The sequence below is a fragment of the Astatotilapia calliptera genome, chromosome 3, assembly GCF_964374335.1.
Source record: "Astatotilapia calliptera chromosome 3, fAstCal68.1, whole genome shotgun sequence".
Classification (NCBI taxonomy): Eukaryota; Metazoa; Chordata; class Actinopteri; order Cichliformes; family Cichlidae; genus Astatotilapia; species Astatotilapia calliptera.
The window spans coordinates 6,387,633-6,404,782 of NC_137424.1; the positions used below are offsets into that span (position 1 = coordinate 6,387,633).

Sequence of the window (17,150 nt, forward strand, 5' to 3'; positions counted from 1 at the left end):
ACGGGGGTTATATGCTCTCTTTTTTGAGTTCCTGTTAGGAGTCGTGCAGCCGCATTTTGAACCAGCTGCAGACGTGAGAGCAACGACTGACTGACCCCCACATAAAGTGAGTTACAGTCGTCCAGGCGGGAAGAAATAAAAGCATGGATCACTGTTTCAAGGTGCTGCCTCGAAAGAAAAGATTTTACTCTTGCCAGTCGCCTTAAATGATAAAAACCGGACTTCACCACTGCTCTGATTTGGTTGTCCAATTTAAAATCACTGTCCAACTTAAAACCAAGGTCAGTAGATGAGTAGTTTTATGGACAAAACCCACCAGGTCATTCAGTGTTCCCTTAGTACACTGAGTTCCCTTGTCTAGTTCGCGTCTATGTGTATCCTAAGTTCCTATATCCCCGTGTTCAGTCAGTGTTTGTGTCTGCCCTGTTCCCACGTCTCTGTTCCCTTTGTTATAGTGCCTGCCCGTGAGTCTGTGTTATGTTTCCTGTTTTACTTTGAAAGTCCATGTCTGATGTTAATGTGTCTGGTTTTGCTTCCCCTTGTCTCGTTAGGCCTGATTTGCCCCAGCTGTGTTTCCCTCCTGTTACCCATTCCCTGATTGCTCCCTCTGTGTATTTAAGCCCTGTGTTTCTCTGTGTCTGTGTCGCGATCTACTGTTTTCGCACAGCCACACCTAACAAGTGCTAATGTATCAGAGATGTTGGTGTACTATAACTGAAGTAATGATGTTAAGTCCTTAAAGTCATATTCTTTATTGTCATGACTGTATTTGAAGCTATTTTTATTTTTGTATGATACCTGATTTATATGAAACATGGCTGCAGTAAACTAAAGTCTACAATACTTAGTCAGCCATTTGCTTAATAGTAATTTAACATTATATCATTCACATATAATATAATTCACATCGCACAGAGACTACAAGCCCATTATCATCAATGGAGCTCCAGTGGAGAGGGTGCAGTCCTTCAAGTATCTTGGTGTCCACATCTCCTCAGACCTGACACATTCAGGTCCAGACCAAAAAGGCTAGGCAGCGCCTGTATCACCTACGACAACTGAGGAAGTTCAGGGTCTCTCCAAAGATCCTCAGGATTTTCTATACAGGCGCTGTGGAGAGCATCCTCACACAGAACATGACATCGTGGTTCGGGAACAGCTGTGTGAAGGACCAAAAAGCTCTCCAGAGAGTGATCCGTACAGCAGAACGCTGCTGCAGGATTGCTCTCCCCCCGCTTCAGGACACCTACACCAGGAGATGCCGGACTAGAGCAGATACTGAAGGACCCGTCCCATCCTGGCAACAAACTGTTCCAACTCCTGCAATCTGGTAGAAGGTTCAGCATCATCCGGGCAAGGACAGAGAGACTCAAGAGGAGCTTCTATCCCCAAGCCATCCGTGCCCTAAACACACACACCCGCCCTCTCACATCATCTATAACTGACTGAGACAGGACTCTTCCAGACACTAAACCAAGGCACAATGTACATTTCAAATTCCTTTAATTTTAAATATGTTTTACTGTTATATCTTATTAGTATTTTAAGTATTCTATCTATTTTATTTATTGAATTTTATTGTTTTATTTATATTTTGATATTGCTAGGGATGATGCAATGATCGGGGACCATTCTTAATTTCGTTGTTCTCATGACAATGACAATAAAGTTTCTGATTCTGATTCTGATTGTCTATCCTGTAAAATAGTCAGACGTCTATTCATATTAATGTACAGAATTCACCTGCTTGCTGCTACTACTGCACATTCACCCAGTGTATATGCTATATATATATAATACTATATATATATATATATACTATATATATATATATATAATACTATATATATATATATATAGTATTATATATATATAATACTATATATATATATATAATACTATATATTATATATATAGCCACATAACAAGCCCTAAAACTAGAACTCAGGAAACACTAAAAAACTAAGGAACCATGAGAAGGAACCAAAACTCAAAAAACACTGGGCCACCCACCCAGGACCATAACACTTCAGATCTGAGCAAGCACGCTGCCATGGGAACGTGACATTGACAGAGAAACCCCCGGATCCTCCCCCTGACATGACCGCTGTGGGCAGACCTCCACCCGCCCCACTCGGGAGTGGAAACACAAAACATTATTTTATGTCATGTGCTGGAATATACAGGAAATAGGTTTAAATGTTAAACACATTTCATCAAGTCAAAAACAGCTATAATATAATTTAATCTTTTCTTGATGCATAAAATAAAAAGATTAAAAACAATAAAACAATTAAAAGAAAGGCTTTTTAATTTGATTCATTTCTATATGATGGATTATGCAGAAAAAAGTCTCGGGCTGAAACGTCTACTTTCTACTTTATTACGTATTCAAGTCGTGTTTTTTTAAAGAGTAAAGTAACCAAATACTTTTGAAAATAAGTAATCAGTAAAGACATGGGATTACTTAGTAACTGAGTGCTTATTTCCAGTAACTTGAGCAGCACAGCTTGTAATGAAGTAAATGTTGTGTATGCTGTGAATGAAAGAGAGCCTGGTGAGGTGAGTCAGTCTTTACACAGCTCTGTTAACAACATGTTGTTGCTGCTGCACAAAGATCAGGAATGCTGCAAACTGAATCTCTGCTGCAGGCAGTGACTCGTTTTTCTAGTTTAAACTTCCCTGGAAGATTGTTCAACTTGAAAACAGCCAACATCATTATCAACACCTCTCACTGTAAACTCAAACCATAAAACCCTTAAGGATCCACGGCCTTATGGTTTTTTAAACTGATGATCTTAAACATGTGAGCTCATCAGAACTGAAAATGAAGACAACCAGTTGGCTCAATTCTACCGAGTGCAGCTACATTTCAAGCTTAAATACATTTCTCCTGTAACTGTGTTTTCTTGGCCTCCATCAATGAAATACTGCACAGTTTATATTTAATAAATATGCAAACATTTTAAAAAGAAAACATGTTTAAGATAGTGTAAGTACTGTTGAATATGTTAATGGCAGGTTTGATGAAATTACAAACGTGGTCAGTCTGATGTATGATCTGATGCAAACTGCAGTTCTGTTAAATACTGTGTTGACATGTTGATGCGTCACAAAGATCAGGTCTGCTCCAAATGAAACTCTGCTGCAGTTACCAGTGTTTCCAGTTTAAACTTCCATGGAGACTGTGTGCTTGGCTGAAAACAGCAGCATCATTGAAACACGTCTGATTGTCATGAATATGATGTGAGAGCGAGCAGAGAGCTGATGCTGACTTCAGTAAAGAGCTCAGCTGTGACTGACTGTGTGGATTATATATGTTATACCTGGAAGTGTCTCTGCATGTCTGTGACTCTGGATTAATGTGATCCGTGAACAACTTTGTGACGTCTGCATGTTAGTGATGGTCTCACAGTAAAGTCTAGAGTATTACATGAAACATAACCTTATTGACGCCACTGATTTGTGTGTTGTTTCCCAGAACACGCGACTCTTAGCAAGACATTCTTGGAGATACACGTTTACCTCGTAAAGTCTGGTTAGCGTTGCTGAAAGGTTTTAATTCAACCCAAACGATGATGCTGAAATAAAAGTCCGAGACAAAACTGTTTGGTTCCAGTGTGTCCAAACTCTGATCTTGTGTTTCCTATATTAGAGCTGGAAAGCTGCTGAACACGTTTCCATGTTAGTTCCTGCAGCAGCCACTGAAACAGCATTTCTACAGTCCAGCACTGATTCAGCTCATAACAAGGTTCAGGTTGGTTCCTGCTGTAGACTCTAATAAAAAATGACTATCTATTACAAACCAGACAATTTTTCTTGGATTGACGTTTTGTAAATGTCCACAGCAGTAGGTGGAGGAGGAGGTGGGGCCCTCAGGCAGCAGACTCTCTTTGTAGGACCAAGAAACCAATCAGAAGGAACTCGGGTTAAAGAGAGCCAGGAGGATTCAAATGCAATGATATCCTGCTCAGCTACAGCTGACGGTCAGTGAGAAACAGCAGCTTATTAAAAGTTTTTAAATTACTGACAGACGGAGCAGCTGCTATGTAAAAGTGCAGGTTAGATATTTGGAGCCATCACTGAAATCCTCGATCAGCTCTGCTTTTGACCCCACATCTAAAAATGTCAAAGGACAGTTGGTTTGTAGACGTCAGGCTCTGAGGTTTACCAAGAGAGTCTAACAGGAAGCCCAACAGTGCACGTCAGAACTTCTCTGACACTGTTATACCAGAAATGTCCTTACCTGGTTGGCAAACCCACCAACCTGACACACCTGAAGTCTTTGGCACAAGTCGTGTTGACTATGTTCACTCAGGTGCTTGGTCTTCAGACCATGTTGTGATTGATGAACCTGACTTGACTCCTACCAAGACTGACTCAGATCTCACTGCACCACAGCCAGTAAGGTGGAGGCGCTCTGACAGAGAAAGACATCCACCTGAGAAGTTTCCTTATGAGGAAGTAGGAGAGCCGCTGACCTTGGCTATTAGCTCCTTTTCTCAAACCTCAGCTGTTGCATTCTCCACAACTGTTACTCCACCACGTCCACGTTGGTCAACGATGCATGAAGGGACTCGCCCGGTGGCGCCAGTGTCCGGCAGCCTTGCCTCTATCAGTGCGCCCCAGGGCAGCTGTGGCTACGATGTAGCTGCCATCACCAGTGTGTGAATGTGTGTGTGAATGGGTGGATGACTGAATGTAGAGTAAAGCGCTATACAAATGCAGGCCATTTACCATTTAAGTCGTGTGGAAATGCGGAGAGTCTGTGAGCTGCATTCACAAACAGGTTGGATCACTCTGAATGACAACGATTAGAGGAGGGTCTTCCATCAGTACCAAGCTCTGCTGATTTTCATTAATAAAACTTAAACCTGCTCAGTGAAAAACAGAGTGAAATCAGACAAGACTGAGTCCACTTTTAACTTTGTTTCGTCAGATTTAACAGGAACTCATCTGAAGATCAGCCTCCTCCCTGTACGGGGAAAATTCCTATCAAGTCTCCACCTGTCCTGCTTCAGGTGAAGCCCCGCCTCCTTCCAGGAATCACCTGTGTGTCTGTGTTTAGTGTGCAGCTGTGCAGCTTGTTGTTGGTGTGTGAAGAAGCTGTAAGTTTGCTCTGTTTCCTCCTTTAACAGTTTGTCTTTAGGAACTTTATGAGCAGATCAGGAAGTGAGACGTTTGTATTTACATAAAATAAAACCAATGAGATGATTTGATGATTGGCTGAATCCACTCTGGTTATCAGTCAGTAACTCTGCACTCAAACATTTGTCTTTGATAAACAGTTTAAAACGATCTGAATGAAACTTTGGATCCAACATCACTGGTGGAACAATGATCGTCCCTTTAACTGGAAACAGATGAAACCAGTTTGTTCTTCAGAAGCCGACATTCAGGTTTTACTGAGTGACGTCAAAACAACATGAAGCTGCTCCAGCTCAGTTCAGGGTCACTGCAAACAGAGATAATCAGAAGTAAATACAGACTCTCTCACACACCATCAATATTTAAGGATGTTTTCACTGTGGTTTAAATCCTACATATACTTGATGTTGATGCAGGAGTAAAGCCTCTCAGAATCAAACACATTTAAGCCTCTGTGACTCAGGACTGTGTGAAGTGCACAATCGAACACTTTTTAATCTGTTTCAAGTTAAACACAATGAAGTGTTCAAAGGAAAAACATGTTACTATGTGAATCCTGCTTGATGGACCAGAGCAGAGCCTCCCTCTGTGCTCTGTTCATCACTCTGTCAGTCTGAGTTATTCATGAAGCACAAGCAGCTGATGATAAGCTGGTTAATGTTGGCACACACACACACTGTGACACTGTCAGACATGAGGAAGTGTGCAGGTAAACTCTGCTCAGAAATGACAATGAGGAGCTACACAGACTGATGGAGCTCATAGAGTGAGACGTTTATTTTACATGAAGTAAACCTGATGTATGATCTGATCTGTGGATCAAACTGATGTGTTTAATAACCTGTTGTTTAGGGCTGGGCGATATGGCCTCAAATCCATATCACGATATATTCTTCTGTATAACATATTTTCCACACTTAAAATCCTTTAATTTCCTCAAAAATCGAGAGTGTGCCTTATGTATGAATTCTGGTTGTGCTTACTGACCTCGAACCGATTTTGGCTGCAGAAATCTGTTAAAAATGTTTTAGTACAACTTTGGTAAGCAGCACTGCTTGATGGATCGTCAGAGCATTACGGCTGCCGTAGGGAGGAGCTTCACGGAGTAATCTGGGTCCAAAACTCCGACAGCTTCAGGTCCCAAAGTCAAACGAACACAAAGAGTTAAAAATGGTCTAAATTCTTTCATCTTTAATTAAATCATCAGCGTTGCTGCTTTACCAGGTGTAACAATTAAGTTTAACATCCAGGTAGGGCTGCTCAATTAATCGAATTTTAATCTCGATTACGATCTGGGCTTTCAACGATCATTAAAAATGACTGAGCCGATTATTAGCCCCTCCCTCGTGCTTTACTCTCGCGCTGCTCCGTGTGGCAAATCGAGCGCACCTCTCTGCATTTTGAACACGTGTCACAACAATTAAGAGCAGCGGCCTCCAACCTTTTTTGCTCCACGGACCAGTTTATGCCGGACAATATTTTCACGGGCCGGCCTTTAAGGTGTCGCGGATAAATGCAACAAAATAAAACTAGTGCCGGTACCGAAAAAAAGATTTATTCATAACACACGTGAAAAGACCCAGGAAATGTCACGGACCCAGTTCCAGGGATTCGGGGTCCGTGAGCAGTGTGGACTACTATTGTAGTTATTATTATTATTATTATTATTATTATCATTATTGTGGTTGTTGTTATTATGGTTGTGTCTGCTGTCCTGTTTTTCCGTGTTGGTGTACTGTCAGGTGTTTAGGGGTGTGTGCTTGTGTATGTGAGGGTGCGGTCGTGGCAGGCACTTTTAGGCCTGGTGGGTGTGGCCCTGCCAGCTGACCGGTCCCACCCAGGAATCCACACACACCTGGCGCCGATCAAGCCTCGTCAGAGGAGCTTCAAAACAGTGTGGCTGAGAGCTCCTCGACGCTGGATCGTTGAGTGACTTCCCGTCAGTCTTAAGTGTATTGTGCAAGGTTAGTGCAAGTCTACTGTTAGGTTTTGTACTCACGGCTGCCTTTGGTATACGTGTTTCCTCAGGAGGAATTGTGGCGACCAGGAGGCAGCACACGGAGAGTACACAGGGAACGGAGACAGAGCACGGAGCACGGGATAAAGGAGAAGACACGGAACGGGAGTTGGGATCGCACGGGGGGATTTATTGTTGTTTGGATTGTCACCACTGTAAATAAACACTGTTGCACTGTAGAGTCCTGCATTTTGGGTCCTCCTTTCCCCACATCCCCACGGTCTGCCAGCGAGACCGTGACAGAAAAACCGAGTAAACCTTGAAAACGATAACAAAATAACGCTGAAAACTATACATTTCACACCTGAGCCTCAACTCTCGCGGCCCGGTACCAAACGACCGGTCCGCTGCCCGGGGGTTGGGGACCGCTGATTAAGAGGACCCGAGGGAAGCTCGGAAAGCTAAGCAGAAGTTATTTGGAGAGGAGAGTGACTGCTGCTGGTTGAACAGAGAGGTAAAAAAACCATTTGCACTGTTGTCAGTATTTACACTATTTTATATTATTTTTTGACAACCTTTAAAGTCATTATTCAACACATTGTTATTGTTAAATAAATATCGTCAAATAATCGAGATCTCAATTTCAGTGAAAATAACCGTGATTATCATTTTTGCCATAATCGAGCAGCCCTACATCCAGGCATCCATGAAAACAGAATTTATTCAATTTAACGGAGTTAGAAGTTAACAGGAAGTTAGCTCGCTAGTTTCCACCTAAACATTTCATAGCATATTCTGACTGAGAGATTTTTGAAACTAATTCAAACGTACAGCTCTGCTATCACTTCCAACATAAATGAAGACTAAACAGCAGTGGCGTTTGCAGGGTTACTGAAGTTGGACTACCTGGTATATAATGTTGTGCTACATGATTGCTAGCGACACAGCTATGTTAGCATAACATTAGCACAGTGAAGCTGGAGGATGAACGCCAACTTTTTGGCTTTCCCCATATTTCAATAGTGCTTCATCTCTTTGTTATGACTGTCGCCCGCCATAATTGCAGATGATAATTGTTGTAGCTGCTGCGATGCTTTCGACCAAAACAGGCGCAGCTTGATGACATCATCAACATGTGGTATAGTCACAATCTCTATCTTTGGCCAAATTCAAATTCAAATTCAAATTCAAATTTTATTTGTCACGTACACAGTCATACACAGTACGATATGTAGTGAAATGCTTGGACAACTGCTCGTGACCTAAAGAAAACAAAAAAGGAAAAGGCTATGAATAAGATAGGAAATAAATATGAAAAATTAAAAAGGGTAAATTTAACTAGGAAGGAATAAAATATAAATTAAGGTTAAAAATGAAATAACTGTACAACACAAATTAGAATGAAGGGTAAATTTAACTGGGAAGAATAAGATAAAATATATAAATTAAATTGAAAATAAAATAACTGTACAACAAAATACACAATATAGAACTATATAAGAATGTATGAACAAAATACACAAGAAGTATAAATAAATATATACACAATAACAGCAGCAGTGATTTAAGTAATGAAGTGAAAACAAAGTCCAGAAAGTCCAGTGTGTGTAAGAACTGTATGTGTGGGTCAGTACTGTGTGGTGGTGTGATTGAGAGACCGTATCGCCTGCGGGAAGAAGCTCCTCCTCAGTCTCTCTGTGTTGGTCTTCAGGGAGCAGAATCGCTTTCCTGACCTCAGCAGAGAGAACAGTCTGTTGTTGGGATGGCTGAGGTCCTTCACGATCTTCCTGGCCTTGGTCCGGCACCGCCTGCTGTAGATTGAGTGCAGGTCAGGGAGCTCGGAGCGGATGGTGCGCTCAGCTGACCGCACAACCCTCTGTAGAGCTCGTCTGTCCTGCATGGTGCTGTTCCCGAACCAGGTTAAGATGTTTCCCGCCAGGATGCTCTCTATGGTGCACGAGTAAAAGTTCCTGAGCACCTTGGAGGGCAGTTGGAAGTCTCTCAAGCGTCTGAGGTGGTAGAGACGCTGACGGGCCTTTTTCACCACGGTGTTGATGTGACAGGACCATGACAGGTCCTGCGTGATGTGAACTCCGAGGTATTTGAAGCTATTTGAAATTTATAATGTTTCTATCGTATATCGTTTCTATGGCCCACCCCTACTGTTGTTACTGTTGATCAGCTGAGATCAGCTGTGCTACAAACTGGAACTCTGCTGAACTGGATTTACTCGTTTCGTGAACTTCCAAGAACCAATGCTTCCTTGGCTGAACGCAGTGAACATAATTTAAAAAACAGCTTTACTTGCACATAAATCTGTCAGTAAAGTCTGGATAATAAATTCTGGTGGTGTTATAGGTTCTCTTGGTCAGCTTGGTGTTGGTTTGGCTCCTGCATAAAACAGTTTGCTCTCATATTTGACACTGACAGGAACAAAGAGTAAAAAACACGACAACCAAACTAAAAAAGAGAGACGAGTTAAAGCAGAAGATATTTTGTGTGTCAGAACATGTGATCCTCACCAAGAGAGAAAAGCTCTGATTATTGTTGCTGAACTGTGATGGTGAACAGTCTCCTCTGTTGATCCCAGTGTGACTGAAGTCCGTGTGATGAGTGAGGACTGAGCCTGTGTTGGTCGATCGTCTCTAAACAGGATGTGAAGCATCAGTTCAGTCGTATTAAAGCCCTGAATAAACAGTCCTTCTGGATCCACTGTCTGTGTTTGGCTCCTCATCTTCAAAGGCTCAACACAAGATGTTGGTCACATCAACATAAAACACAGGATTTGCTGCAGATGTTGAAGTGTGTTCTCCATATGAGAGAAGCTGCTGATCGTGTTTGTATGTTAGTACCTGTAGGATCGATGAACAGCTCTGACTCAGTTCACTAACCAGGCTCAGGGGAATAACTGGGATATTTCCCCAACAGAGACGTCCTGCTGGGATCGTTTTCCTGCTCTACACTCTGGTGTTTCTGCTCAAAAAAACAACAAAATGAATTTCCATGAGCCTACAGATCGTGGACTTCTTTGAGAAACTTAAAGAAGACGCTTTTCTTTCCTTAGATTGAACTTAAACAAAGGATTTGAGGAGCAGAAAAGTTTTTAAAGATCAATTAAACATATTAATAAATATTCTGATTATTTTACGTTATTTAGGTGTTTAGGTTATTTTTCTGTAACACGTCTGCTCTCGAGTCGTTATCAACAGTGTATCAATGCATTCCTGTGGGTGGAGACAGAAACACACACCCAAAAAGAGCTCAGAGCAAGAATAAAAGAGGAGGAGACAGGATCAGAGTGGGACAGTGGAGCTTGTTGTTGGTGTCTCTGTGTGAAGAAACTGTAAGTTTGCTTTGTTTCCTCCTTTAACAGTTTGTTTGTTTCTGTGATGTTTGGACCTGATGTTCTCCATCACACCGACACTCTCTCTCCCCTCTGTTCCATATGTGACAGAGGGGAGAGAGAGTCTCTCACTCAGAGAACCAAGGTTACAATGTAACCACACGTTCCGCTCTTGTGTTTGAATCCTCATGATTATAGATTATTGATTGGCTGGAATCAAACAGTTTGAAGAACATTTATTCATGTGGTAGTTTCAGCTGCTGCTCACAAATCTGATAACAGGAACAAGTTAGTTCCACGAGGAAGACGTTCGTCTGGGCGCGTTGGCCTCGTCGGTCATGTGACCGTGTTACTGTTCGGGCTCAAACTGATACGAGTGGTTTAGCAGGTGTGACAGGACGATGCTGCACAGCCTCATTGTTCAGGTGTGAGTCAGACTCTGAGTCTTTATACAGTCCTGTTTAACAACATGTTGTTCCTGTTGATGTGTCACAGAGATCAGCTGTGCTAAACTCTGCTGCGTGCAGCTACTAGTTTCTCTAGTTTGGTGATGGAAACGTCGATGAGACTGTTTCCATCACCAAACATCACGAGGAACACCTCTGAGTCTGATTCTGACTCTGTGCATAAAACCACAAATATCCCTTCATGTCTGTTCATCTGATTCTGTAATGTGAGAAACTTTGATGTCTGAATTTTGAATCATTAATCATTAAAGTCCAGACTCGTAATTCTTAGAGGTTGGACTCAGCAGACGCTCCATAACACAACATCATCACAGTCCTTCACTTATGATTTCATATGATTGAGTTTTGAGTGTTACAGTGATGTGTTTTCATGTTGTTGCAGGTCCTCTGAGTGTCAGTGAAACCTGTCAGTTAAAACGAAGATCTTTCACTTCATTTCCCTCACTGCGTTTCTAGACCTGATTTTCTGATTTACATGCGCTCACTTCCTGTGTTGTGACAAGTTAATTATCCTGAGTGCGCACTGGGCAGGGAGACTCCGCCTCCATTAAAACCAACTAGATGTGGAAGTAGTGACGTTTTAGTTTAGTGCAGACGTGAGAGATGAGTGTCGTTACATTACTGTTCATTTTCTGTTACAGCGTTTATTGTCCACACGTGTGATCAGACAGGATTATTTCAACAATCTCATGTTTATTTTATCCTCCTGTAACTTTATGAAGAGCTAAACCTTCACCACTAGTTAGTCCTCATAAGAACTGTTTGTGAGCTAAGAATCAACAATGACAAAGACTGTGAGTGTCATGCAGTGAGTCCTCAGAATTAGGCTGATTTTTAAGTTTTGTGTCAATCAAAGCTAGAAGCTGGTGTAGCGTTGAGCTTTATTGTTGATTAATTAAAAAAATATATGTAAAAGAAAAAAGGACTAGATGTGTTTTCTGTCTTTAGAAAAAGGTAAAATTGGTTATATTTTGTTGGGCTAATTCTGACCAATCGTGACAGTCCAGAACTTTTCCCTGCTGCTGTATCCTGTAACAATCAGTGTTGGGACTAACGTGTTCGTAAATAACGCGTTAGGTGTGATGATAACGCCAACTGATTTTAGTTTTATGATTCCTGGCTCCCATCTATGAGGTTTCTCATGTTTGTAAAAGTTACCTCATCATCCTCAGAGTCATCCTCCTCAACTGGCTGCTACTTTATGAAAACCATGTGTAACACCTGCACATGTGTTTGAAAAAACAAACGCTTTGATTTTGACACCCCAAGAAAATCTTCCTAGATCTGCACGTGTTCAGAGTAAGAGCAGAATAAACAGCAGCAGAAGCTGATTGATGAACAGCTGAATGACATATCAGCTGTAGCTGCAGCATCTGCACAGAGTTTGATTGGCTAACGCTGATTTGTTTGTTTTTTTAAACAGGACAGCAGAGAGAGAGAGGAGGAGATGAAGAGTGCAGCAGATTGATGAGACAGTGAAGAAGAGGTGAGCATCTGACAGAGCAGAGCCAGTTTAAAGGAGCCTCACAAGCTCACACATGACAGCTTCATCAACATGGAGCTCTGAGTGTTTATTAAAGGATCATTGGACGCTCTGACACAGCTGACTGCAGCCTTTAGCTGTGAGCACACAGTGTCTCCATGAGCCTACAGATCGTGGACTTCTTTGAGAAACTTAAAGAAGACGCTTTTCTTTCCTTAGATTGAACTTAAACAAAGGATTTGAGGAGCAGAAAAGTTTTTAAAGAGAAATTAAACATATTAATAAATATTCTGTTTATTTTACGTTATTTAGGTGTTTAGGTTATTTTTCTGTTTTCTGTAACATGTCTGCTCTCGAGTCGTTATCAACAGTGTATCAATGCATTCCTGTGGGTGGAGACAGAAACACACACCCAAAAAGAGCTCAGAGCAAGAATAAAAGAGGAGGAGACAGGATCAGAGTGGGACAGTGGAGCTTGTTGTTGGTGTCTCTGTGTGAAGAAACTGTAAGTTTGCTTTGTTTCCTCCTTTAACAGTTTGTTTGTTTCTGTGATGTTTGGACCTGATGTTCTCCATCACACCGACACTCTCTCTCCCCTCTGTTACATATGTGACAGAGGGGAGAGAGTCTCTCACTCAGAGAACCAAGGTTACAATGTAACCACACGTTCCGCTCTTGTGTTTGAATCCTCATGATTATAGATTATTGATTGGCTGGAATCAAACAGTTTGAAGAACATTTATTCGTGTGGCAGTTTCAGCTGCTGCTCACAAATCTGATAACAGGAACAAGTTAGTTCCACGAGGAAGACGTTCGTCTGGGCGCGTTGGCCTCGTCGATCATGTGACCGTGTTACTGTTCGGGCTCAAACTGATACAAGTGGTTTAGCAGGTGTGACAGGACGATGCTGCACAGCCTCATTGTTCAGGTGTGAGTCAGACTCTGAGTCTTTATACAGTCCTGTTTAACAACATGTTGTTCCTGTTGATGTGTCACAGAGATCAGCTGTGCTAAACTCTGCTGCGTGCAGCTACTAGTTTCTCTAGTTTGGTGATGGAAACGTCGATGAGACTGTTTCCATCACCAAACATCACGAGGAACACCTCTGAGTCTGATTCTGACTCTGTGCATAAAACCACAAATATCCCTTCATGTCTGTTCATCTGATTCTGTAATGTGAGAAACTTTGATGTCTGAATTTTGTTCTATCATTAAAGGATGTTGGCTGCTGTGTTTGCACATGCTCAGTGTGACAGGATGGTGGCTGCTCTGTTTGCACATGCTCAGTGTGACAGGATGGTGGCTGCTGTGTTTGCACATGCTCAGTGTGACAGGATGGTGGCTGCTGTGTTTGCACATGCTCAGTGTGACAGGATGGTGGCTGCTGTGTTTGCACATGCTCAGTGTGACAGGATGTTGGCTGCTGTGCTTGCACATGCTCAGTGTGACAGGATGGTGGCTGCTGTGTTTGCACATGCTCAGTGTGACAGGATGTTGGCTGCTGTGCTTGCACATGCTCAGTGTGACAGGATGGTGGCTGCTGTGTTTGCACATGCTCAGTGTGACAGGATGTTGGCTGCTGTGTTTGCACATGCTCAGTGTGACAGGATGTTGGCTGCTGTGTTTGCACATGCTCAGTGTGACAGGATGTTGGCTGCTGTGTTTGCACATGCTCAGTGTGACAGGATGTTGGCTGCTGTGTTTGCACATGCTCAGTGTGACAGGATGTTGGCTGCTGTGAAAGCTGAATGCTCTGTGGTTAGAAGTGATGTCACACATTAGGATAACTGTGCTCGCTCTCTGTCAGAGTAACAGAGAGCGAGCAATTTGACCACATGACCCTCAGTACACAGCATGATGTGCGCTGTAAACAGGAAGTAGAGGAGCAGGACTGAGGTAAACCTCTGAGGGATCAAACTGAGACTGAGCTCCAGATGTTTCCACATGTTTCTGCTCTGCGTGTGTTTGATGATTATTTCAGGTATAGATGATGGAATATGGCCAGTCTGATGTGAGCCTGCTTCTCTGACAGCTCCTCACCTCTCTGTGCTGCCCCCTGCTGGCTCTGATCATTACTGACTGAGTCCTTGCTGCCACTTTATTAGGTACAGCTTGCTAACACAGGCTCAGACCTGCTTTGCCTTCAGAGCTGAGCCTTAAATCTTCATGGCTCAGATTCAGCAAAGTGCTGGAAACATCCCTCAGAGTCATGTGATCAGTGACGTCTGCTTTCAGCACTGACAGATAGAAAAGTGCATCCACATAAACAGGATATATAATAATAATAATCAAATGCTGATTTTTTTTTCAACCCTTTGTCTGAATGCTAATCCAGCTGTGTGTGTTTGTAATGACAGTAAATAAATGTCAGACTTACAGCTCCTGCTTTACTGCATTAAAGTGATCAGATGAGTTCAGCACTTTGACATGGATGGTAGTGAAAGCAGGAAATGACAAATGTAGCACAGCAGCAGCGTTTAACAGAAACTCTGGGATGAACATCATTCATAGAACAACTTCCAGCTTCTTTTGCTCGGCTACAGTTTGGATGGATTTGCATTTAAAGATGCAACAAGACTAAAATGGTTAGGGTCAGGAGGTCAAAGGTCAGAGCTCCTGTGGGTCTGAGGGCGGCCTCACGCTGGAGAAGGATGAAGGAGTCTGACCTGAGCCAGTGTTTGACATGAACACATCAGCACTGCTGTCAGTGAGCCTAACGACAGCCGTTAGCATCATTTCAGTGTTTCAGTCATAAAAACACTTCCTGTCTCTGTGGTGGTTACAGTGACATCATGCAGTTTGTGCTTTGACCTCCAGAGGGCGACAAATCAGCACAGACAGAGAGCTCCATTCAAACTTTGCTGCCATCAGGAATAATTCTTCAAATATAATCATCAGTGTTTGAGCAGCTATGATATCAGGGACAATCTAGACATGTGTGACAATACTGAACATGTCACATGACACACCTCAAACATCATGTGATCCACTCTCAGTCTGCACTTTCATTCATGACTTCAACAGGTTGAAATGAGCTTTGAAGAAACATTCAGTGAAATAAATCTTTCATGGATTCATGTGAGCAGCAGATGAACTTTGTACCAACAACATCTTCAATAACAGAGTCTGAATGAAGCTCAGGTGTTGATGCTGCTCACTGATTGGACGCTTGCTTTCAGCTCTGCTCTCAGTCTTTACTGCACAGGTGAAGGTAGAAAGTGTGACTGGATCTATAGACTGGAAACAGAGAAACATGCTGAACATTTGAAGCTTTGCAGCAGAAATGTTCATGTTACAAATACAGCAGAGCTGATCTGGGATCAGTGTGTTCACACCTGCAGCTACAACAAGGTTTCATGTCTCCACACGTCAGCATGTGAACTTTACTCTGACTCAGTCTGAGCAGTCAGACGGCATATTTTTAAAGTTAACACATCAGCACACACAGAGCTGAGCCCCTCCCACCTGTGCTGAGTTTCAGGTGGAGCCCCGCCTCCTTCCAGGAAGCAGCTCACCTGTGTGTCCGTGTTTAGTGTCCAGGTGTGGAGTGGAGCTTGTTGTTGGTGTGTGAAGAAACTGTAAGTTTGCTTTGTTTCCTCCTTTAACAGTTTGTCTTTAGGAACTTTACTGTTTGTTCAGCTCGTGTTTGATTTCTTCACACAACAAACTGTGTGTGTTTGTATTTCCGGTCTCTCCATTAAAGTCAGTGTGTAATGTTTCCTGGCTAACATCAGCTGTGTGCAGCTTAGTTCAGCACAAATCTGCCGCTCCATAGTTCACGGTAACGGACTCACAGCTGGACCAACGAGGCCGAGTGTGTCCGCCACTCTGAGCTACGTTCGTGTTTGTGTACTTGTAGTTTGTACTTTGAGTTCACTCAGAGCCCACAGAGGACGCAGCGTACGTGATGACGTCACAGCCCTTTACCTCCTTTACTGTCACTGTGATTAATATTTACACACGAGACACCTGCAGAGCTCTGACGCTAAGCTAGCACACAGCATGCTAACACTAAGCTAAAGCTAGGCTAGCCAAGAACCCAGAGTGAGGTTAAAGCTAGTGATGGGCAGATGAAGCCTCATGAAGCACTGAAGCTTTTCATCCAATTGGTTCACCCCAACGCGAAGCTTCTTGAAGCTTCATTTGCTCTAGTAGGACACCTACTGGACGTAAAAATATTAGTTGGCATGAATTTGAAGAGTGTGGCCTTTTTGCACACAGCCTGTAAATGTCAACAACAAAAGGAGTGTGTAAAACATGTATATTGTAGTGATGCAGTGTACTGTGTATATTTATACTGGCAGTATGGAACATGATTATTTGGAAATGCCTAAAATGGAAATGATCATATACTGTGAGGTGAGGTGTGGACAGTGGTTGTGCTTTTGTAACATTGAGGCAAGGACAGTGATTAGTGTTTAGGGGACACATCATTGGTTTTTGTTAAAAAGAAACAGTTTCTCCACTGTGGCAGGTCGTAGGCGATTTTTTTTTTCTAAACTGTCTCTAACTCTCACTAACCGCAACTCTCCATCAAACGCCCACATTTTGTCTGAGGGGTTTATATCGCTGTCATAGCTCGCGGCAAAGTTCGAACCGCTTCCTGAACCAGTCACGTGGTACAGCCGGGCAGCGAGGCTTCGGACGTCATCATTTTCAGCTCCTCCCATAAATGAAGCAAGCCTGGATACGCGCTTCGCGGAAACGCCCCCTCCATTACTCGACACACGCTTTGAAGCCTCGATACAGAAC

General features: G+C 42.7%; 1 protein-coding gene and 2 long non-coding RNA genes across 4 annotated transcripts in view; 1 reads left to right on the plus strand and 2 right to left on the minus strand.

Moving 5' to 3' along the window:
- LOC145425130 (uncharacterized) overlaps positions 1-17,150 on the minus strand; it is a 124,349-nt gene that overhangs the window by 25,110 nt on the left and 82,089 nt on the right. The window lies entirely within an intron of this gene.
- The window catches only part of LOC113017909 (protein NLRC3-like), a 36,779-nt gene continuing 24,262 nt past the window's right edge, over positions 4,634-17,150 (plus strand). The window contains exons 1-2 of one of the 2 annotated variants that reach the window (XM_080297076.1): positions 4,634-5,108; positions 12,339-12,401. The gene's annotated coding sequence lies outside the window, so the exon portion shown is untranslated. Of the gene's footprint in view, positions 5,109-10,290; positions 10,449-12,338; positions 12,402-17,150 lie in introns of those variants that run through there. The other variant, XM_080297065.1, reaches the window with a different exon arrangement.
- On the minus strand, positions 5,123-10,116 carry LOC145425131 (uncharacterized). The gene is made up of 2 exons (XR_013905799.1): positions 9,628-10,116; positions 5,123-5,455 (listed from the first exon to the last, which is right to left on the minus strand). It is a non-coding gene; the product is annotated as an uncharacterized LOC145425131 (long non-coding RNA).